The sequence below is a fragment of the Schistocerca americana genome, chromosome 8, assembly GCF_021461395.2.
Source record: "Schistocerca americana isolate TAMUIC-IGC-003095 chromosome 8, iqSchAmer2.1, whole genome shotgun sequence".
NCBI lineage: Eukaryota > Metazoa > Arthropoda > Insecta > Orthoptera > Acrididae > Schistocerca > Schistocerca americana.
Window position 1 is genome coordinate 197,670,155 of NC_060126.1, and position 23,842 is coordinate 197,693,996.

A 23,842-nucleotide genomic window follows, 5' to 3' on the forward strand; every position below is an offset into this window, starting at 1 on the left:
ACGATATTTCTAAGTCATAACGTTCGAACACAATATACGCTCCAAAATCCTGCTGCATGTCGACGTTAACGATATGGGCCTGTAATTTAGTGGATTACTCCTACTACCTTTCTTAAATATTGGTATGACTTGTGCAGCTTTCCAGTCTTTGAGTAAGTTCTTTTGTCGAGCGATATGGTTGTATATGAGTGCTAAGTGCGGAGCTATTGCATCAGCTCGAATCTAATTTGTATACAGTCTGGACCGGAATACGTGCTTTTGTTAAGTGATTATGTTGCTTCACCACTCCGAGGATATCTACTTCTACGTTACTCACGATGGCAGCTATTCTTGATTCGAATTCTGGAATATTTACTTCGTCTTCTTTGGTTGAGGAATTTCGAAAGAATGTGTTTAGTAATTCTGCTTTTTAGCACTCTCGTCAATAGTATTCCCATTGCTATCGCACAGAGAAGGCATTGATTGTGTCTTGACGCTAGCATACATTACATAAGACCAGACTGTCTTTGGATTTTCTGTCAGGTTTCGAGACAATGTTTCGTTGTAGAAACTATTATAAGCATCTCGCGTATTTCGAGCGTCTGTAAAAGATTGCCAATCTTGTAATTTTAATTTGGCATGCTTTTTTCGTTATTTCTGCAACAGTGTTCTGACCCGTTTTGAGTGACGTGGGAGACCAGCTCCGTCATTTGATAATTTATTTGGTACAAATCTCTCAATTGCTGCCGATAGTGTTTGTCTGAATTCAAGCCACATCTTGTCTACACTTACATTGTTAATACAGAAGGAGTGGAAATTGTTTCTCAAGAAAGCGTCAAGGGAATTTTATTTTCTTCTTTGATTAGGTATATTTTTCGTTTAATTTTGGAGGATTTTGGGGTTACAATATTCAATCACGCTCCGAGAACCGTGTGTCCACTAATTTCTGTATCTTTATGATGCGCATTATTAGCTGGGCATTGTTTGTTGCTAAGAGGTGAAGCATCTTTTTACAACCGTTTCCTAATATCGGATCCACACTTTTTCTCTTAAGAATGTTTGAACGTATTAATTTAACGCTCATGTTGCAGCTTTAATTGTGATTTTCGTCTTGAATAATATTTTTCACGGCAAAATAAGACACTTCATAGTTACCAATGATTGTGACCTGTGCGTCATCGGCAGGTAACGGTAAACACAGCAAAATATTGTAAGCTCTTGATTTTACTTGAGAGAAATACGCCATTCTTAAATTTAAACGCATAAATTGTACTTAATGGAAGCTCAGCAGGATTATCAGTGCGAAAACGGATTTTCGCTTTCGAAAGATGCAAATTACTTTCGAACTGGAACAAGAAATCATCAACAATCTACAAAGGTAATTTGTATGTTTAATTCACGCACACTCATTTGTCCAACATGTTAAATTGTACCACAGTAATATCCAGCAGGTATCCCTGCTTACATCATTCTCTAATGTTTTTGAGAAGTTAATTTACTGAAGAGCTTTCAGCCACCTGTGCAATGATGGAACATTCAGCCGATCGTTGTTAACATTTCTAAAGGTCTTTTGTATTGACACAGCTTTTTAAACATTTATAGGTTTGTACTAAAGTGTTTACATATTGAAATATCACCAACTTGTATCTTCTGCGATTTATCCAAGGTGTTTGTGTCAGTCGCAGTATTGTCAGAGAAATTATAGTCTTATAGAATACGAGTTCAGCAGATGCTTGATTTAGCTAACGAATAGGAGCGTTGTTATACTACGATATCAAGTAAATCAAGGGGCACACCTCTAAATGCAAAGACATTAAGGTAAGCAGTCCACAGGGTACAACCCAGTTCGGTTTCTGTTCGTGCACTATGTGATCACTTTATTAGATTTGGTGCAAGAATGAATCATTTTTGCAGATGATAAATGTTATCGTGTTGTGGTCTTCAGTCCTGAGACTGGTTTGATGCAGCTCTCCATGCTACCCTATCCTGTGCAAGCTTCTTCATCTCCCAGTACTTATTGCAACCTACATCCTTCTGAATCTGCTTAGTGTATTCATCTCTTGGTCTCCCTCTACGATTTTTACCCTCCACGCTGCCCTCCAATGCTAAATTTGTGATCCCTTGATACCTCAGAACATATCCTACCAATCGGCCCCTTCTTCTTGTCAAGTAGTGCCACAAACTCCACTTCTCCCCAATTCTATTCAGTACCTCCTCATTAGTTATGTGATCTATCCAAGCATTCTTCTGTAGCACCACGTTTCGAAAGCTTCTATTCCCTTCTTGTCCAAACTATTTATCTTACATGTTTCACTTCCATACATGGCTACACTACGTACAAATATTTTCAGTAACGACTGCCCGATACTTAAATCTATATTCGATAACAAATTTCACTTCTTCAGAAACGCTTTCTTTGCCATTGCCAGTCTACATTTTATATCTTCTCTACTTCGACCATCATCAGTTATTTTGCTCCCCAAATAGCAAAACACCTTTACTTCTCTAAGTGTCTCATTTCCTAATCTAATTCCCTCAGCACCACCCGAGTTAACTCGACTACATTCCATTATCCTCGTTTTGCTTTTGTTGATGTTCATCTTATATCCTCCTTTCAAGCCACTGTCCATTCCGTTCAACTGCCCTTCCAAGTCCTTTGCTGTCTCTGACAGAATTATAATGTCATCGGCGAACCTCAAAGTTTTTATTTCTTCTCCATGGGCCGGCCGTAGTGGCCGAGCGGTTAAAGGCACTACAGTCTGGAACCGCACGACCGCTACGGTCGCACGTTCGAATCCTGCCTCGGGCATGGATGTATGTGATGTCCTTAGGTTAGTTAGGTTTAAGTAGTTCTAAGTTCTAGGGGACTGATGACCACAGCAGTTGAGTCCCATAGTGCTCAGAGTCATTTGAACCATTTTTTCTTCTCCATGGATTTTAATACCTACTCCGAATTTTTCTTTTGTTTCCTTTACTGCTTGCTCAATATACAGATTGAATAACATCGGGGAGAGGCTACAAACCTGTCTCACTCCCTTCCCAACCACTGCTTCCCTTTCATGCCCCTCGACTCTTATAACTGCCATATGGTTTCTGTACAAATTGTAAATAACCTTTCGCTCCCTGTATTTTACCCCTGCCACCTTCAGAATTTGAAAGAGAGTATTCCAGTCAACATTGTCAAAAGCTTTCTCTAAGTCTACAAATGCTAGGAACGTAGGTTTGCCTTTCCGTAATCTATCTTCTAAGATAAGTCGTAGGGTCAGTATTGCCTCACGTGTTCCAATACTTCTAAGGAATCCAAACTGATCTTCCCCGAGGTCGGCTTCTACCAGTTTTTCCATTCGTCTGTAAAGAATTCGCGTTAGTATTTTGCATCCGGGACATATTAAACTGGTAGTTCAGTAATTTTCACATCTGTCAACACCTGCTTTTTTTGGGATTGGAATTATTATATTATTCTGAGGGTATTTCGCCTGTCTCATACATCTTGCTCACCAGGTGGTAGAGATTTGTCAGGACTGGCTCTCCCAAGTCTTTAAGTAGTTCTAAGGGAATGTTGTCTGCTCCCGGGGCCTTGTTTCGACTCAGGTCTTTCAGTGATCTGTCAAACTCTTCACGCAGTATCGTATCTCCCATTTAATCTTCATCTACATCCTCTTCCATTTCCATAATATTGTCCTCAAGTACATCGCCGCTGTATAGACCCTCTATATACTCCTTCCACCTTTCTACTTTCCCTTCTTTGCTTAGAACTGGGTTTCCATCTGAGCTCTTGATATTCATACAAGTGGTTCTCTTTTCTCCAAAGGTCTCTCTAATTTTCCTGTACCCAGTATCTATCTTACTCCTAGCGAGATAAGCCTTTACATCCTTATATTTGTCCTCTATTCATCCCTGCTTAGCCATCTTGCGCTTCCTGTCGATCTCATTATTGAGACGTTTGTATTCCTTTTTGCCTGCTTCATTTACTGCATTTATGCTCTCCCTGAAACTCTGTAAAACCTCTGGTTTAGTCAGTTTATCCAGGTCCCATCTCCTTAAATTCTCACCTTTTTGCAGTTTCTTGAGTTTTAATCTACAGTTCATAATAATAAATTGTGGTCAGAGTCCACATCTGGCCCTGGAAATGTCTTACAATTTAAAACCTGGTTCCTAAATCTCTGTCTTACCATTATATAATCTATCTGATACCTTCTAGTATCTCCAGGATTCTTCCACGTATACAACCTTCTTTTATGTTTCTTGAACCAAGTGTTAGCTATGATTAAGTTACGCTCTGTGCAAAATTCTACCAGACGGCTTCCTCTTTCATTTCTTACCCCCAATTCATATTCACCTACTATGTTTCCTTCTCTCCCTTTTCCTGCTATTGAATTCCAGTCACCCATGACTATTAAATTTTCGTCTCCCTTCACTACCTGAATAATTTCTTTTATTTTATCATACATTTCTTCAATGTCTTCGTCATCTGCAGAGCTAGTTGGCATATAAACTTGTACTACTGTAGTAGGAACGGGGTTCGTGTCTATCTTGGCCACAATAATACGTTCACTATGCTGTTTGTGGTAGCTTACCCGCACTCCTATTTTTTATTTATTATTAAACCTACTCCTCCATTACCCCTATTTGATTTTGTATTTATAGCCCTGCATTCACCTGACCTTGCCTCCAAACTTCACTAATTCCCACTATATCTAACTTTATCCTACTCCCTTTTTAAATTTTGTCAATATGAGAAAAACAAACAAAATAATGAATGATGAAGTTTTGTACGCCGAAAATATGACACCTACGATTAATGTAACGTACCAACAAGAAACAGCGAACAGCGCGGAAAATTCTTAGTTCCTGAGCGGCCATATTGATAAAGAGCTGTGGAAAAATAACTTTTCGGCAGATAAATTCTACTTTTGAGGATACAGGATTAAAAAATTGATATAGTTTAATTCATTGATGTACCAATGCAAAATGTTCTGCCATAATTTAGTCAACCGGTACCTTTTTAGAAGAGTATGTAACTGTTTGCGATTCATATACATACAGAAAGAAATGTCTGTTTGCAAGTAAGTGAATTATTAAACACAAACTGACAGTTTCGCTGATATAATTATCATCGTGAACATTAATAGGGTGTAGTACAGTAAAGGAATATAAAACTAAGAGGAATAATGCCATGAACTATCATCTCGTGAATATATTTGTGGCACGGACACGATTGACTCAGACAGTGTATGGCAACACAGTAATCTGCATTTTTTCCTTATGGTTCCTGATGAAGAGAAGTAACTGTTTGGTAATTATTGACATTCGATTTATAAAGTCCGTTGAGGGCATATGATGTACATTTAGTTACTGGCTGTGTATATGAACAGTAAACTCGAATATTGATTAGTAGAGAACGGGTTCTTATGTGCTACAAACTTTTTATAAATTTAATTTTTTATGTAGGAAAAATATTAAAAGTTTGTATAAAAATGCAAAATATTTGGTTTCAGCACTACAAAACAGTAAAAACTGATGTTAAAAAATCACTCACCAATCATGCTGACGCAGTGGTGGATTGAAACAACTCGATGTTACAGTGAAACGCGAAATTATCTCAGAACTTTCTGTCATAAACCTATGTCTGCTGTCTTGGAACAATGCATGATACCGGGAGAAGGAAGTTCCAACATCACATGATGGTTGTCTTGCATAGTTCGTCAAACTGCTCTAGCAACGTGTACCACTGTAGTTGCCTAACCATCTCAGTGAAGCCTTCAAGCTCTCTTAATTCACCCGAACGTAATGCGCCGCTGTTCTTGAGACTTTTCTGCTTTCTTTATCAACCCTTCCATAAAGGTCCCGGACTGAGAAGATCTAATCAAGTAACATTCAAACAAGGGTTTTGTAAGTAACTTGATTCGTCGATGGCCTACACTTAGGAGAACCGGCGTTGCACGGGTAGCAGCACTAAGCGTTTACGGCCCGACGACTTGTTTGATGTAGCGGTAACACATTGCTCACGCAAACCTTCCTCGTGAATCTGTCTGTCTGTCAGTGAAACCTGTATCAAAGTCCCCACAATAATTTAACATACGGACGCAAAAACACAACGGGGCTCATAAATTTAATAATATATATACACTGAAACGCAAAAGAAACTGGTATAGGCATGCATATTCAAATACGAGGTGCATTCAAGTTCTAAGGCCTCCGATTTTTTTTGTCCGGACTGGAAAGAGATAGAAACATGCGCATTGTTTTAAAATGAGGCCGCGCTCATTATCAATACGTCCCAGAGATGGCAGCACCATACGGCAGATGGAATTTTACCGCCAGCGCCGAGAATGAGAACTGTTTTAAATACTTAAAATGGTGACGTTTTCCTTACTTGAACAGCGTGCAATCATTCGTTTTCTGAATTTGCGTAGTGCGAAACCAATTGAAATTCATCAACAGTTGAAGGAGACATGTGGTGATGGAGTTATGGATGTGTCGAAAGTGCGTTCGTGGGTGCGACAGTTTAATGAAGGCAGAACATCGTGTGACAACAAACCGAAACAACCTCAGGCTCGCACAAGCTGGTCCGACAACATGATCGAGAAAGAGGAGAGAATTGTTTTGGGGAATCGCCGAATGAGTGTTGAACAGATCGCCTCCAGAGTTGGCATTTCTGTGGGTTCTGTGCACACAATCCTGCATGACGACCTGAAAATGCGAAAAGTGTCATCCAGGTGGGTGCCACGAATGCTGACGGACGACAACATGGCTGCCCGTGTGGCATGTTGCCAAGCAATGTTGACGCGCAACGACAGCATGAATGTGACTTTCTTTTCGTCTGTTGTGACAATGGATGAGACGTGGATGCCATTTTTCAATCCAGAAACAAAGCGCCAGTCAGCTCAATGGAAGCACACAGATTCACTGCCACCAAAAAAATTTCGGGTAACCGTCAGTGCTGAAAAAATGATGGTGCCCATGTTCTGCGACAGCGAGGGCGTAATCCTTACCCATTGCGTTCCAAAGGGCACTACGGTAACAGGTGCATCCTACGAAAATGTTTTGAAGAACAAATTCCTTCCTGCACTGCAACAAAAACGTCCGAGAAGGGCTGCGCGTGTGCTGTTTCCCCAAGACAACGCACCCGCACGTCGAGCTAACGTTACGCAACAGTTTCTTCGTGATAACAACTTTGAAGTGATTCCTCATGCTCCCTACTCACCTTACCTGGCTCCGAGTGACTTTTGGCTTTTTCCAACAATGAAAGACACTCTCCGTGGCCGCACATTCACCAGCCGTGCTGCTATTGCCTCAGCGATTTTCCAGTGGTCAAAACAGATTCCTAAAGAAGCCTTCGCCGCTGCCATGGAATCATGGCGTCAGCGTTGTGAAAAATGTGTACGTCTGCAGGGCGATTACGTCGAGAAGTAACGCCAGTGTCATCGATTTCGGGTCAGTAGTTAATTAGAAAAAAAATCGGAAGCCTTAGAACTTGAATGCACCTCGTACAGAGATATGTAAACAGGCAGAACACGGCGCTGCGGTCGGCAACGCCTGTATAAGACAACAAGTGTATGGCGCAGTTGTTAGATCATTTACTGCTGTTACAATGGCAAGTTATTAAGATTTAAGTGAGTTTGAATGTGGTGTTCTAGTCGGCACACGAGCGATTGGACACAGCATGTGGGAGGTAGGGATGAAGTGGGGATTTTCCTGCACGACCACTTCACGAGTGTCCCGTGAATATCACCAATCCGGTAAAATGCCAAATCTCCGACATGGTTGCGGCAGGAAAAAGATCCTGCGACAACGGGACCAACGACGACTGAAGAGAATCGTTCAACGTGACAGAAGTGCGACACTTCCGAAAATTGCTGCAGATTTCAATGCTGAGCCATCAACAAGTGTCAGCGCGCGAATCATTCAACGAAACATCATCGATATGGGCTTTCGGAGCCAAATTCCCACTAGTGTACGCTTGATGACTGCATGACACAAAGCTTTATGTTTCGTGTGGACCTGCCAACAGCGACATTGGACTGTTGACTGGATACATGTTGTCTGGTCGGACGAGTCTTGTTTCAAATTGTATTGAGCGGAAGGCCGCGTACAAGTATGGGGACATCCTCATGAATCGATGTACCCTCCTTGTCGTCAGGAGACTGTTAGAGCTGATGGAGGCTCTGTAATGGTGGGTGGCGTGTGCAGTTGGAATCATATGGGATCCCTGATACGTCTAGATACGACTCCGACAGATGACACGTACGTAAGCGACATGTCTGATTACCTGCATCCAGTCATGTCCATTGTGCATTCCGACAGACTTGGGCAATTCCATCAGGACAATACCACATCCCACACGTTCAGAATTGCTACAGAACGGCCCTAAGAACACACTTCTGAGTTTAAACACTTCCGCTGGCCTCCAAACTCCTCAGACAAGGACATTATTGGGCATATCTGGGATTCCATGAAACGTGCTGTTCAGAAGAGATCTCCACCCCCTCGTGCTCTTACTGATTTATGAGTAGTCCTGCAGGATTCATGGTGTCAGTTCCCTCCAGAACTACTTCATACATTAGTCCATGCCACGTCGTTTTGTAACACTTCTGCATGCTCGCGGGGGCCCTGGCAGTTGTGCCAGTTCTTTGGCTCTTCAGTGTAGATTCCTCATTGAATCTCAGTCTGGCATCAGTTTTTCCTAGTATCAGTTTGAAGTGGTCGTTCCGCTTCTGTCGTTCTGAACACATGCTCCTATGTATTTAACGGATGTGACTGTTCTCAGCCAACTTTCAGCAGTGGTGTAATCTACAAAAACGTGTCTCTGCCTAAGTTATGCGCAGTATGTTACAAGGGGCGGGTTCAGTATGTAATGTAAAACATTTTTTACTGAAAGCACGTTCGTTTTATTCAGGGTTCCAATACACCATATTATTCCCCACTCTTTTGGCTACAAAACGCTGTTTCTCTAGATTATCTCCGTTCAATGCGACGGCCTTAGGCCAACTTACTAGCAGGGCCTGCGTGGTACCAGTCTACTAGTCAACGTCAAATGGTTCAAATGGCTCTGAGCACTATGGGACTTAACTTCTGAGATCATCAGTCCCCTAGAACTTAGAACTACTTAAACCTAACCAACCTAAGGACATCACACACATCCATGCCCGAGGCAGGATTCGAACCTGCGACCGTAGCGGTCGCGCGGTTCCAGACTGTAAGTCAACGTCGGAGCCAAAGTTTTGCTGTATCAATAAACTCTCCATCACCCGCGTGCTGTTTCTTGCGGAGTGCATGCATCATTGACAGCTCCTCACAGATGGTTCTTCGTTGCTCTTTATGGTCTTCTGTTAGGTGGCGACTTACCCCGTGGGCACAAACCCTCGAGTAGCCCAAGTCGTGGACGAGTATGTCAGTACTAACAACAGACATATCCAGTCGAGCGACAAGGTGTTTGAGAGAGATCCGCCGATCACCTCAAACACTGTCCGCACGTTCCAACATTCTACGAGTTACACTGACTGATATTTCAGATTTTTTGTATGTCTCTTCGGTTGTGAAGGAATGTTATTTCTCAAGAGGTATTTTCTGGTTTTACAGTTTTGCTTGGGACTGGGGCTTCCCCTTTGAAAGCTGTACCTTATCTTTTGGCTCGCCATAGTTAGATTATAGATCTTGGCAGTAATATCTTGTTTGTAAATCGGTTTCTGAAGGGTATTCCGGTCGTGAGCTATAAGAAGTTTGTCATCAGCAGCGAATGATGTCATTAGATAATTCCGTTAGTTAAAGCGATGAGTGTAAATATTTACTTTAGCCACTGTCTCAACATATCAACACAGATATTGAGAAGTATAGGAAACAGACTGCATCCATGTTGTATTATCTTTCCCGGCAATGACAATTTTGGTGTCTTGATGCATTTGTTGGATTACTGTTAGTAAGCGGCGCCGTAGCCTCTCCTGTTTAGTATTTCCCATAACGTCGTGTTGTCAACGCTATAAAAAGCTTTTCAATAAATAGTAGATGTGTTCGTGTATTAAATTTTACATAGTAATCCGTCCAAACAGGCCTCGGAAGGCCGTGTCATCCTCCGCTCATAGGCGTCACTGAATGCGGATATGGAGGGTTATGTGAACAGCACACTGTTCTCCCGGCCGTTGTCAGTTTCCGTGACCGGGGGCGCCACTTCTCAATCAAGTAACTACTCAATCGGCCTCCCAAGGGCTGTGCATCCCGCTTACCGACAGCGCTTCGCAGATCCGGACGGTTATCCATCCAAGTGCTAGCTCACCTCGACAGCGCTTAACTTCGGCGATCTGACGGCAATCGGTGCTACCACAGCGGCAAGCCTGTTGGCTAAATTTTACGTGCTTTTCAGTAATTTGGAATTTCAGTAATATCTGTGTTACTTCATAAAAATTTAGCGAAGTAGAAGAAAGATCTCTCTGTTGTCTTATAAAGAATGCATGTAGTCAGTTTTACCGTACCTCAGTGGATGAAATTGTGTGTTCGCCGTCACATGTCGCTTCAAAATTACTCTCATTGATGGTTCTAAATGTTGTTATGCTGCCTACCACGTTATTTAAAGTCAGATAAGGGACATTTTGCACATCATCACATAGCTGTAAGGATTTTTAATAACATGTGGACACTTTCAAACGGATGTGAAGTGAAAGAGATGTGAGTTCGTTTCCGGTGAAGGGGGAGGGGCAGCTCAGCTTCGCCCGACAACGAATCAATAACTGACCTAGCACAGAGTCGCTCGGCATTCTCCCACTCGCCGTTACTAGGCAACCTGGCCCTTGTGATTAGTTTTGCAAACTCACTCGTTGAATGTGTCTAATCATCGCGCTAGGAAGCCTAAAGTTCCAGTTTTCATTCCTAGTAGAGTTTACACTTTTTTAATATTCTTTGACAAGTTTCACTTCCGTCGGTACTTTGTGTATCCTAAAAATGTCCTGATTCCATGTTAAACTGAGGGGTTTCCGACACTAGCACCACATTGTTAGTGTCGGGAACCCCACAGTGGTGCCACCTCACAGGACAGAAGGAATATAACGGTTTAGCGACCCGTCGACAACACTATCATTAGAGACGAGCATAAGCTCGACTTCGGAAAAATGGTTAAGGAATTCTACCGTGTTCTCTTCAAACGAACCATTCTGGTACTTACCTTGGTAAACCAAGGCCAACTCAAATCTGGGTGGCCTGACGTGAACTTGAACACCGGTCATCCCGTATGCAAGTTCGATGTGTCACAGCACTGTGGCACCTCGGTCGGTGTAGTGCCAGTTTTCTCTTTTTCCGAAGATTTCTCCAGACTCAACTTAATACTGTGAAAAATGTTTAACACAAAAATTAACGGATTGAAATATTTTTTCAGGTCAAAAGAACAACAAAGAAGTTTTATTCTCCCGTTAGCTTAATTCTAAGCGAAAGAGGAAGGTGAAAAGAATAGTTTTGCATCCAGTCATTGCACTTGTCTGCTTGTAGCTGCTGCACTGCGGTGGGATCTCATAGCAACCTGGAACCTAAAAGTACAAATACTATTCACTTATCACATTTTCCTTACCTACAAAATTTTATTGACAGTAATAACTTCTGCTTGGTTTTAAATTTCTGTGAGACTGTTTTGTTCTTTCACTGCATCAGGAAGCAATAGCTACAGCTCTGCGAAACTCGAAACAGTCCATAACGGACTGTCCGTACCGGGCTGCGAGTGATTAGATTATAAAGAAAGTATTGGTTTACTGCTTCAGTCACCTTCACTTCTATTGTAAATAAAAAATAGGTGACTGAAGCAGTGAACAAATGATTTTTTTGTGGTTTGGCTAGTGTCCAAAACGCAAGCTACGGAACTTGTGCTCAGTATCCGATGACGAACAAGCAAGGAAATAATCGAAATAAAGTGGAAGGAAATGTTGACTATTACACTATGGACATGGCTGCAAATCGAGGAACTTGGGGGCTGCTACGGTCGCAGGTTCGAATCCTGCTTCGGGCATGGATGTGTGTGATGTCCTTAGGTTAGTTAGGTTTAAGTTGTTCTAAGTCTATGGGACTGATGACCTCAGATGTTAAGTTCCATAGTGCTTAGAGCCATTTGAACCGTTTAGAGGAACTTGAAGTCATCGTGCGTTATACGATACTGTATGATACACGCTTAGCGGTGTATCAAACATTTGCTGCCATAGACATGTCACAAGGACGTTTTTGGTACGTTCTACATGAGGCATTAATTCAATCGGTGAGTTGGAAAAGGCGTCATCTCCCGGAAAGCAAATTTTTTAGGATACATAAGCTATTGAACTGAACAATGGGCTTAAGTATGCTCTTAAGGAGTTACTACGTAGCAGTTGGCCCTAGGCTGCAATAAACACCCATTACAAAATACGTTAACCATCGAGCGTGAATCCAGTTTCAATATACTGCAGATGACCCATTTTCAAACCCTAAGATGTTGATGAAGCAACTGCCGTTCTTTTTCGAGCGGAAGAATTGTGTTATGCGAGTTTATTCATATTTTTATAGCAATAAGAGTGTTCTATGAGCATACAAGTATATTCATAATAAATAGAAAATACAACCACAATAAAACTAAAACAAAGCAAACAATGTTGAGTATGGATCATTCATCTTTCTCTTGTCCATCCTTTGCTGATTACTAGCAGATTATGTTATGCTCGTCAGATATGCACTGTAGAATTTTCTTTACACACACTAGTTTCTCCTTTCTTATTCTAAAAGGTCCAGATATACTTGTTTATTTGGAAGATCTGCCTTAAATATACCTTTAAGCAGTGGAAGCTGGAAAACAGTGAGTCCATCAATGAATGGACTAGCTTCAGTAATTCAAGGAGATTAGGGAAGGCGAATGGTCGACTCTGGTGTATTTGGAGAATTTTAGGGCAGTGTAGTTCATCTGTGAAGGAGACCGCATATAGGATGCTGGTGCGTTCTATTCTTGAATACTGCTCGAAAGTCGGATTGGAAGAGGACATCGAAGCAATTCAGAGGCAGGTTGCTAGATTCGTTATTGGTATTTTAAGAGAACACGTCGATGTTACGGAGATGATTCGGGAACTGAAAAGGGAATCCCGAGAAGGAAGGCGATGTTGTCTTCAAGGAATACTCTTCAGAAAATTTAGAGAACCGACATTTGAAGCTGGTTGCCGAATCATTCTCCTGCCGCCAACATACACTGCACTTAAGACTACGAAGATATACGAGAAATTTGGGCTCATACGGAGGTGTATAGAGAGTCGTTTTTCCCTCGCTGTATTTGCGAATGGAACGGGAGAGGAAATATCAGGCAGTGGGACAGAGTGCCCTCCGCCACGCACCGAACGATGATTTGCGGAGTATCTGTGTAGATGCAGATGTAGAGAGTCTCTACGGAAAATAAAGTGGCTGTTCGTAGATATCTGAAACTTCACTAACGAATCATCTTCGGACATGGGACCTTCTGTAAAGCATTGCCCATGTAACAAGCAATTCTGTTGATGAAGCATAATTCCTTGTTATACCAAACAGTGCGTACAAATATAAAGATTAGGTACCACGGGAAACGTAATTTGAAAAAAAAAAAATACTTACCCTTTCAGTTGTAACATACGTATGTGCATTATGAATGCCGCATTATTTGAAAATAATCCAACGGATTTTGTGCTGTAATGTTACTCTGCACGAGACGTAGTTCAACCACTTCGCAATAAAACTGAAATAGCGATTACAATAGAGTGCCAAAACTGGTAGCCGCCGGCAAGGCGGTGAAATAGATTTAGTCCGCCAGCAAGGTTGCGAGCAGCAGTTTCTGAAATATATCACCTATCCTTCTTATCGATCACGTTGCAAACGGTAGAACGAGAAGTGGCGAAAACAAGGTAACCTCGGTACCTTTAATGTGCATCACTAACAAAGGTAAAAGAAACATTTACTTCCGGGGATATTTATTTCTTATTCATTTTTCTTAATAAATGAAAATTACATGAAACCAAAAACTTTCATGTGTCTGATAACTTTTTCTTCTGTATTTCAGGTTTCCACGGTGCCGAGAGGGTAACTTCCAACTAGAAAGCATTTCACACCACTGGAACGTGTCACAAACTGCAGAAGTAGAGATCCCAGACAAAGTGACGAACAAAGATATCTTCAACATTAGCAAAATAAAAGCTCAGCGCAGTCGCAGACAAGACCGATTCAATGTTCAGCGGCAAGAGTTCGTACAAGACAACGGCTTTGTGTCACCAACTTAGTTATTTCACCACTACTACGAATAATAACCTACCTTATGAACGCAAAATAATCCTGTTTGGTGGAGATTTCAGTCAATTATTACCCTTCGTTAGTTATACCAATAGTACCGTCATTGTCGAGACTACGGTTAACAGATCACTGTTATGGTCTCATGTTAAAATACATAACCTGACTCCAAATATTAGGACAAATTGTGATCACATTTTTCCTCAATGGTTCCTTAATTGGCTAAGGTTGATTTACAAAATGAAACAGATTACTTCGATGAACGTATCAAAATTTCTAAACATTATTATTGGAATTACGATAGTTTTATTACCACCACATTCAACGCAACAGAAATCAATGAACAAAATGCTTCGCAATTCTATTCAACGGCGATTCTGCTTCCAAAAAATGATTATTCTGTAAAAATTAATGAATATGTCATTTCCATTTTATTACCTGAAGACGCAGAGGTTTACCTCAATTCTGATTCTGTCCAACGTGAAGAAATAAATAACGTTCAGTTGTATTCTGTATAATCATTGCACTCTTTAAATCCATCCAGTTTACCCCCTGATCAAGTGCTTTTAAAGAAAGCTGCTATGACTATGTTAATTCGAAATCTTAACCCTAATCAGTTATTAATTAATGATGCAAGAATTAGTGGTAACCCTCTAGGGAGAGTACGACAGCACTGCTAAATTCACTGACTCCGCAAAATCTGTGCTCATACCTCGCATTAACCTCACACCTTCTGATTCAATCGTGCCTTGCCAAATTATAAAAAAAAATTCCCTATAACAGCAGAATTCGCTATGCCGTTTATGAATCATGGTCTGACGCTTCAGAGGGCAGGACTGTATTTGCCAGAACCTGTTCTTTCACATGGACAGCTGTACGTGGCTTTTTCACGAACTTGCACATTCAGTCAGTGATATTTATGTTTGTGCTAAAGGCTCATACATCGAAAAGTAAATGATGATATTACAAATACTAACATTATTTTCAAACAATTTTTGCAAAATAAACAAGTTTTAAAAAATAAGAATCTGTCACGCGCAATGCCTGCTTTTTGTGTGTTTTGCAGTTAAACCATATTATACGTAACGATACCGATTTATTACAGTGAAATTAATATTTGTTTCTACTATCCAAAATATAATACCTTTTATTAATAAATATTTGCATTTACTTATTTCTCTGTTACTGTATTACCAATCAGTGACTGATCTTGATAGTGTGAATTATTTGCACGGGTCAGCTAGTTACATGAAATGTTGAAAATCAAATTTATTTTCTCCTTGCGCTCCGCAACTGTTTGTTTAATTAACGAAAAGGTCGCTCAAGTTGCTCTATAGAACTTTATGTAGTCCACTTCGGAGTTCTGCTTTTACGTTAAGGTTCTGAAAAGTAGAAAAGTTATGTAGAAAATATAAGGTAATGAATTATACAATTTTCTCACGATATCATTAGACAAGCAAGGTTTTAAATCTACCGAAACTGTACTTATACGTTTTGGTCATTACTTTTCAGAACCACTTGATACTGGATTTAACATAAAAGCCGAAACCGGTAGGGGACTAAATAATGTTCTACAGAACAACTAGAGCGACCTTTTCATTAATCAGATTTTTGTCTCCACTCTGAATTGTTTAGATAGGCAACCTGCAATTGGTTCTGTGCACCATGAACCGTGAGTAGGGTTAGGCTTTAGATAATATGCTACAAAAGGCCTTGATTAAAACAGAAACCTTCCATCAGGACTAGGCGACTGCCCAAAAAAACTGTCTTGACGATAGAGAATCGGAAGACGTACAGTAAGACTTTTGGGGACTTTTACGTTTCATTTATTTCAGTATATACAGAAACGTATGACTGGAAGACATTTTGTGTCCAATGAAGAGCTTGTGTGAGCTGTAGTCGTACACTTGCAGATTTTCCGGAATCACAGTTCGGGGGCTTACCAACTATAGACACTCAAGTGCTTAAGGTGGGTAGAATGGACAAGCACTCGTGCGGAATTGTTCTATAAATTTCTTATCTGAAAATTACCTTGAGTCGCTAATCAGAGAACTGATTGTCTAAAGTAATACATGGGATATCAGTACTACTCTGCATAGAGTATACGAAAGATCTTGCTCCTCTTTAAGCAGCAGTGTGTGGAAGAGCGGGGAAATTGCAAACATTTAAGGGAGAAGTGAAATAAAACAAAATAAAGTATGTTTCGAACATTATTTATTACTGTAACAACGTACATAAATTTTCAGAACAAAGTCAAATATTTACAACAAAACAAACTTTTGCATCCGATATTTCCCCAAAGAGCGTGGGATAATTATGGATGGCGTGTGGGGTAATCACAGACATAGTCTAATCATCACATATGTCACAGATAAATCCTCTTGACGTACCTTGACAACTCGTGCAGTTTTCCTGAGCCCACAAATTACATTTATAGCATTTTATCCGATAATCAGTGGGAGGATCTTCATACTTTTTTCACAAAGTAGGCATTCTCCATCGCAGTTTCGTTACTGACCGTTTTCTTCTTGTGTGGTATGTCCTTTTCTTCAACCTTCACCTTAATGTTATCATCTACAGGTGCTTGAAGGTTCTGCACACCTTTCCTTCCTTTACTGGAACGTACAGTCTTTTCACTTTCTTTCATCTACTCCTTAATGTTTTATCTTTTTTCTTCTTTTTCTAACATCTCTTTCGTATGAAAACTGGTTATTACAGCTGACTGACGTTTTCAGATATTTTCTTTACGTTTCGGATGTGCCAGTTGGGAACACGAGGTCCTAACAATATCGTCATGTGGAACTGATTTGTCCAAAACAGCTACAGGGGTCACTTACTGGGGTCTGCTGCACATTTAATGTCGAAAATAGGCCTATCTGCGTATAAAGTGTCACTGTTCTTTGCACCTTTCATGTTAATGCTACCTGTGCATGAGGTGTCACGGATGTCACATCTACAAATGTTCATTAACTTTAGTTGTATCATTTCCAAAATACCAGTTGCCTGGAAACCGTTTACTGCTTTCTCTGTGTTGCTGATGCGATTAAACGCTTTCGTGAAAAGTTCGGCAACTTCATACTGTTCAATTCGTCAGCTTACATTTGAAGACATGTGCAAGTCGCGTTGTCTGTTGTATGAAGCCTTGACATGTCCAAAATATGGCAGGTCCAGTGGTTGTATACGTGGTGGAAGGGATAAAAACATCATTTCATTCAAGCGACGAAGCAGATAGCAGGCAAGACTAACGTGACTATGAGGTTGTCTACGATAAGTAGAATTGGTTTTGCAACAATTGGTTTAGCGTATGGGTTGAAGTGATGTAGCCAGCCTACGAGTAGGTTGTTGTTGAACCAACCCGAATCGCTAGCTGCTGCTATCAAATCGGCATTGCCTCCACACAGTAACTGAGGACAATATGCGCAAACAACTGTTGTTGTAATTCCTCTTTCACCACTTGCTCTGCCCTTTTGTTTCTGTCCTTTTGGTGCTAAGATCCTTGAATTTCTTTGGACATTAGAAATGCCTGTCTCGTCAACATTGCAAATACGATTGGCATCAAAGTGGCATTTTGTTTGCAAAGCTTGCAAATGGTTGAACATTTTCACTTACGTTTCATTAAAAGCTGTAATTCTACTGATGGAAGTGGACTCAAGTTTCGGTGGTGAAATATTAGGAAGCCTTTTTTAAAAAAATCTGTACAACCTATCTTGTCGTGCCGTTTGGGATATTTTGTCAAAATTATACTTCAATTTATTTATTTCAGCATATTTGAAAGCTGTTTTCCGCACAATCTCTTTTGTTTAATTCATAAAATAGTTTACTGCATATTTAAGGCATGTTTTTCTAATTCTCTTTCTTATATTTTGGAAATATAGCTGTATAACATAGAACAAACAGCAAACGCTTTTCAGGCAACAGGTATTTGGCCAATAGATACAACTAACTTTGATGAACATTTAGTAGTTGCGACACAGTGACACCTAATGCAAATGTAGCACTGACATGAAATATCACACTTGATACGCAGATATTCCTATTACGGACATTAAATGGGCATCAGGCCCTAGTAAACTCTGTATCTGTTTTGGACCAATCAATTCCACTTGACGATATTGTTACACCTAATGTTCCCCAACTGCCACATTCGAAAGAAAACGAAGAAGAAAGGGAAAAAATTAAGTAGTAGATGAAAGAAAGTGAAAAGACTCTACGTTCCACTAACGGTAGGAAAGTTGTGAAGCACATTCAAGCAAATGCAGATGCTAACATTAAGATGAAGGTTCAAGAAAAGGACATACCATGCAAGAAGAAAAAGTTGAGTGAAGGAACAGCGATGTAGAATGAGTATTATTGCCTAGCTTGTGAAGAAAAATATGAAGATCCTCCCACTGAAGACTGGATGGAATGCTACAAATGTAAGATATAGGCCCACGAAAACTGCACGAATGGTGAAAGTACATCAAGAGGGTCTCTCTGTGATTTATGTCATTATTAGAGCATATCCGTGATTACCCCACACGCCATGCGCAATTACCCCACGTTTTGTGAGATAATCCTGGAGTCGAATGTCTGATTTTTTCTTAATATTTGACTTTCTATTGAAAATTTATCTACACTGATTACGTGAACATAAGACTGATTCGTTTAAGTTTCAATATTAAATAGTATTCGTAATTTTATCTGATTTTGCTTTATTTTAGTTTTCCCTTAAGTGTTCGCAATTAGTCCACTCTACCATACGTACAGAGCTATTTAAAGTGAAATGCCCATATAAAACTAACTGCAAGTAAGGCAGATGCCAGACTGAGATTCGTTGGAAGAGTCCATCCACAAAGGAAATAGCTTACAAAACCCTCGTTCGACCAATACTCGAATATTGCTCCTCAGTGTGGTATCCGTACAAGGTAGGATAGATGTAGGAAATATAGAGGACCAAAAGAAGAGCAGCGCGCTTCGTTACAGGTTCATTTAGTAACCGCGGAAGCGCCACAGATGCTCAGCCAGCTCAGGTGGCAAACGCTACGAAAGAGGCGTCCTGCATCGCAGTGTTGTTTATCGTTAAATTTCTGAGGGCGTGCGTTCCTACAAGGGTAAGCAATATACTGCTTCCTCCTATCTACATCTCGCGAAAAGACCTTGCAGGTAGAAATAGAGAGATTCGAACTTACTAACAGGCGTTCTTCCCGTGTTCTGTTTACGACTGGAAACGTGAAGAGGGATCTGACTGTGTGAGACGGAGCAAGTTGAATATACAGTATCATCAGCTACGTTTTTCTGCCTCCCGAGATTTTCTAAATTTTTTCATGCGCTATGATAATGACAGTATGATAGTGTACCTAGTACAGTCAGTGCATAGTAATTTCAGATTCATAAATGAGCTTAGTCCCACCGAAATTCATTGCTCATTACAGTCTACTCGCTAATATAATTGCAGTGATCTAATTAGTTAACTCAGAGGCTTCGGTAACTATGAAATATTGTTGATCGAATAGGTTACGACCGTACATATTTCGTGAGCGGTAGGAAACATATTTCGGAATATTAACGCCTATCATTTCAAAGTACATATTCCCAAATTCTCCGTAAGGTATCTAAAATTGTCTGAAACTATTTATCTTCCGAATTAATTAATATTAAACATCATAGCCGACTTCAATTACAAATTATTTCAAATCTACTTTTAGATTCTGAACTTCGGCATTATAGTTTTATTGATATATTTTTCATATTCCATTTGACGTGCAACGTTTGTTACTTAACTCACTAATTCCGAGGTTCAATATGTCGAGGGTCAATAATGAATAGTGTAAAACATAGGCGAAACTATGTAGAGACCTAGCATATCCGAAGTCAGGCAGTCTGCGGCTGAGAGTAAAGGGAGCAACACCTATTCGTCTTGTCATGAGCACTGTGCCGTAGTTCGATAAGTGACATTCTGACATATTACCGTATTTCGGCTACAGTTCGTTTTCTTCACTCGTGGGTTTAGTTCATGATCTCTGTGACAGAAATTACTAATTAATTCTGATTGAGACCTTATTAGAGGAACACAGTCGTTATTGACTCCCAAGAACAATGGCTTGATAGCAGTGCAGTGTTGACGGATTTGCACCATCTTAATTGTTTCGAGTGCCTTAAATGTGCACGAGAGCAGTGATATGGTGAAATGATACGCTAAACTTTTGCGACATGTGAATCGTTTTGAACAACTGGACTGTGTTGTGTGATTACTGCACTATTACAGTTTAAGTCTATGAAGTCTATGAAGTAGAGTAGTAGGTAACAATCTGCTTCCCTTTAATTCGAACAACATGAGACACCCGAAACTGGTCCTGCCAGCGAGTACTTTGCGCCAAGATAGCAATTAATGTGTTTTAAACCTACATCTGGTGTCGACCACAATATTGCTGTATACTGTTAGTAGAACTAACATCCTTCGGCCAGTTATGGCGTCAGCGAGGCTATCGAGAAGAACAGAAGAGGTTTATGCGGAAGAAAGCTGGTTTTTTCCATGTGATACACACAGAACCACATAGTACCCCATGGAGCGGATACGTTATTATTGATTATAGACATTATTGAATAATAACAGTTTTCAAGCTGTTCAAGGAAATGAAATGTCTGAGTAAGATTTGTCGATGTATGAATCTTCATTTTCAGAAAATAGTAAATTAAAAGTTATTTTTTGTTGTTCTCATTTTTTACACCGCCTAAGACTTATTAACCAAAACCGTTGTGATCAATGAGTATTTTTATAAACAAACAAAGGAGCCGTTACATCAGTAGCTGTAACCATGCATTCCACTCTGCATGGGTCGCAGTATTTCTTTTGAATTATTACAGCGGTAAGACGAGGTGAGCTGTCTGTTCCGATCAGAAGCATTGCAGTATAATTGTTTGGAGACGTTGGAGAATATTTTAAAATTCGCAGTCAGGTATCACAGAACTGTTTTATCAGGACTGTAGCTAGTTTCTGTATTTGTTCTCTGTCAAAATACTGAGATGTCCGATAGGAGGAGGTTCTAGAAAACGACTGAAATCTGACATGTCGTAATAAGAGTTTTCATAATACAAGTTGTACGCCTTCACAAAACGGTTCAAATGCCTCTGAGAACTATGGGACTTAACTTCTGAGGTCATCAGTCCCCTAGAACTACATAAACCTAACTAACATAAGGACGTGCCACACACCTATGCCCGGGGCAGGATTCGAACCTGCGACCGTTGCGGTTGCTCGGTTCCAGACTGTAGCGCCTAGAACCGCTCCGCCACCCCGGCCTGCCTGTACGGCTTCGTGCCAGATTTTATAATAATAATGTTGTTGTTGTGGTCTTCAGTCCTGAGACTGGTTTGATCAGCTCTCCATGCTACTCTATCCTGTGCAAGCTTCTTCATCTCCCAGTACCTACTGCAACCTACATCCTTCTGTATCTGTTTAATGTATTCATCTCTTGGTCTCCCTCTACGATTTTTACCCTCCACGCTGCCCTCCAATACCAAATTGGTGATACCTTGATGCCTCACAACATGTCCTACCAACCGATCCCTTCATCTAGTCAAGTTGCGCCACAAACTTCTCCCCAAACCTATTCAATACCTCCTCATTAGTTATATGATCTACCCATCTAGTCTTCAGCATTCTTCTGTAGCACCACATTTCGAAAGCTTCTATTCTCTTCTTGTCCAAACCAGTTATCGTCCATGTTTCACTTCCATACATGGCTACACTCCATACAAATACTTTCAGTAACGGCTTCCAGACACTTAAATCTATACTCGATGTTAACAAATTTCTCTTCTTCAGAAACGCTTTCCTTGCCATTGCCAGTCTACATTTTATATCCTCTCTACTTCGACCATCATCAGTTATTTTGCTCCCCAAATAGCAAAACTCCTTTATTACTTTAAGTGTCTCCTTTCCTAATCTAATTCCCTCAGCATCACCCGACTTAATTCGACTACATTTCATTATCCTCGTTTTGCTTTTGTTGATGTTCATCTTGTATCCTCCTTTCAAGACACTGTCCATTCCGTTCAACTGCTCTTCCAAGTCCTTTGCTGTCTCTGACAGAATTACAATGTCATCGGCGAACCTCAAAGTTTTAATTTCTTATCCATGGATTTTAATACCTACTCCGAATTTTTCTTTCGTTTCCTTTACTGCTTGCTCAATATACAGATGGAATAACATCGGGGAGAGGCTACAACCCTGTCTCACTCCATTCCCAGCCACTGCTTCCCTTTCATGCCCCTCGACTCTTATAACTGCCATATGGTTTCTGTACAACTTGTAAATAGCCTTTCACTCCCTTTATTTTACCCCTGCCACCTTCAGAATTTGAAAGAGAGTATTCCAGTCAACATTGTCAAAAGCTTACTCTAAGTCTACAAATGCTAGAAACGTAGGTTTGCCTTTTCTTAATCTAGCTTCTAAGATAAGTTGCCTAACGTGTTCCAATATTTCTACGGAATCCAAACTGATCTTCCCCGAGGTCGGCTTCTACTAGTTTTTCCATTCGTCTGTAAGGAATTCACGTTAGTATTTTGCATCCGTGACTTATTAAACTGATAGTTCGGTAATTTTCACATCTGTCAGCACCTGATTTCTTTTGGATTGGAATTATTATACTCTTCTTGAAGTCTGAGGGTATTTCGCCTGTCTCATACATCTTGCTTGCCAGATGGTAGCGTTTTGTCAGGACTGGCTCTCCCAAGGCCGTCAGTAGTTCTAATGGAATGTTGTCTGCTCCCGGGGCCTTGTTTCTACTCAGGTCTTTCAGTGTTCTGTCAAACTCTTCACGCAGTATCGTATCTCCCATTTAGTCTTCATCTACATCCTCTTCCATTTCCATAATATTGTCCTCAAGTACATCACCCTTGTATACACCCTCTATATACTCCTTCCACTTTTCTGCTTTCCCTTCTTTGCTTAGAACTGGGTTTCCATCTGAGCTCTTGATATTCATACAAGTGGTTCTCTTGTCTCCAAAGGTCTCTTTAATTTTCCTGTAGGCAGTATCTATCTTACCCCTAGTGAGATAAGCCTTTACATCCTTACATTTGTCCTCTAGCCATCCCTGCTTAGCCATTTTGCACTTCCTGTCGATCTCATTTTTGAGACGCTTGTATTCCTTTTTGCCTGCTTCATTTACTGCATTTTTATATTTTCTCCTTTCATCAATTAAATTCAATATTTCTTCTGTTACCCAAGGATTTGTACAAGCCCTCGTCTTTTTACCTACTTGATCCTCTGCTGCCTTCACTACTTCATCTCTCAAAGCTACCCATTCTTCTTCTACTGTATTTCTTTCTCCCATTCCTGTCAATTGTTCCCTTACGCTGTCCATGAAACTCTGTACAACCTCTGGTTTAGTCAGTTTATCTAGGTCCCATCTCCTTAAATTCCCACCTCTTTGCAATTTCTTCAGTTTTACTCTACAGTTCATAACCAATAGGTTATAAGTACAAAATCAAATAGGGGTAATGCAGGAGTCGGTTTAAGAATGAATAAAAAAATAGGAGTGTGGGGAAGCTACTACAAACAGCATAGTGAACGCATTATTGTGCCCAAGATAGACACGAAGCCCGTGCCTACTACAGTAGTACAAGTTTATATGCC